Source organism: Euprymna scolopes, chromosome 46 (genome assembly GCF_053919585.1).
Source record: "Euprymna scolopes isolate OS-2025 chromosome 46, ASM5391958v1, whole genome shotgun sequence".
NCBI lineage: Eukaryota > Metazoa > Mollusca > Cephalopoda > Sepiida > Sepiolidae > Euprymna > Euprymna scolopes.
The window spans coordinates 3,421,541-3,422,823 of NC_136527.1; positions in this window are offsets into that span (position 1 = coordinate 3,421,541).

The following is a 1,283-nucleotide window of genomic DNA, read 5'->3' on the forward strand; positions in this document are numbered from 1 at the left end:
TGCTATAGGTGGTAGAGAAGGTTTCTTGTAATTATTGAATGAAACCAGTTTTGTCTTGGCGGCATTGAACGTGACCATCCATTTTTGTCCCCATTCCACTACTGATTAGAGGTCATTCTCTAGTGTTTCTGCCATTACTTTAGATATATGTTCATTTGTTTTCCTGTCGTGCCTGCTATAGAGTGTGGTGTCATCAGCATATATACCCATCTCAGAGGCAATTTTGTCGGGGAGGTCATTTATGAATATCAGGAACAGCAGAGGTCCAAGGATAGATCCCTGGGGCACCCCCGCATTTATATCATATTGTTTAGATGTGCGACCGTCGACGACAACCTGGATTTTTCTCTTATCTAAGAAGGATTTAATTATGTTAAGTATTCGACCAGTGATACCGTAAGATCTAATCTTCCGGAGGAGACCCTCGTGCCATACCCTGTCAAAAGCCTTAGATATATTTAGAGCTACTGCTCTACCCTCTCCCGCTTTGTCCAGTGAATGGTATATGCGTTCAGAGATTACAGTGAGGATGTCTGCCGTGGAACGGGCTTGTCTAAATCCATATTGTTGGTCGGTCAAAAGTTTAGCTTCTGTAAGGTGCTGGACTTGAGCATGGTTAATTAAGGTCTCAAATATTTTGGCAAAAAGTGGGAGGAGGCTAATAGGGCGATAATTTAATGGGTCAGTTCTTTCGCCAGAATTCTTGAATACACACTTCTGGAATGGTGTGAGCAACCTGGGAATCCATCTGGCAGACACCTTATGCATATGCAAATGGTCATGAATGATAGTTTCCACAGACCCTGTACTAATCTTGACATCTTGGGCTATTTGACTGTCATGGCTCTGGTGGGTTGCAGCATTTCTTGGCTGTGGAATTTATTACTGTGGATGACTTGAGGGAAAAAGAAAAATATTTGGAGCATGTACGGAAATTGCTTGGAATGATTTTCTGGAGCAGTGGTGACAAAGATGGTATAGTCATGAAATTACGCAATATTTAATTTTGTGGAAATTTAAGTGAAAAGGTGCACTTTTGTGGGATCTTAGCAAATGTAGTCTTAGAGGCGTGTTTGATAGGGACCTCAGAGGGAGGAGCATCTGAGTGAGTAAGGGTACTGACACGACCATCCATGCATCCAAAACCAAGCTTCTATCTTTACATCATCAATGCTCTGATCCCTATCTGGCATCAATTGAAATGTATGGCTCTCGTCTTGGGGAGGCTCCATGTTTTGACAAGCTTCTGGGTTTGACATTTACTCCTGATCTGAAATGGAATA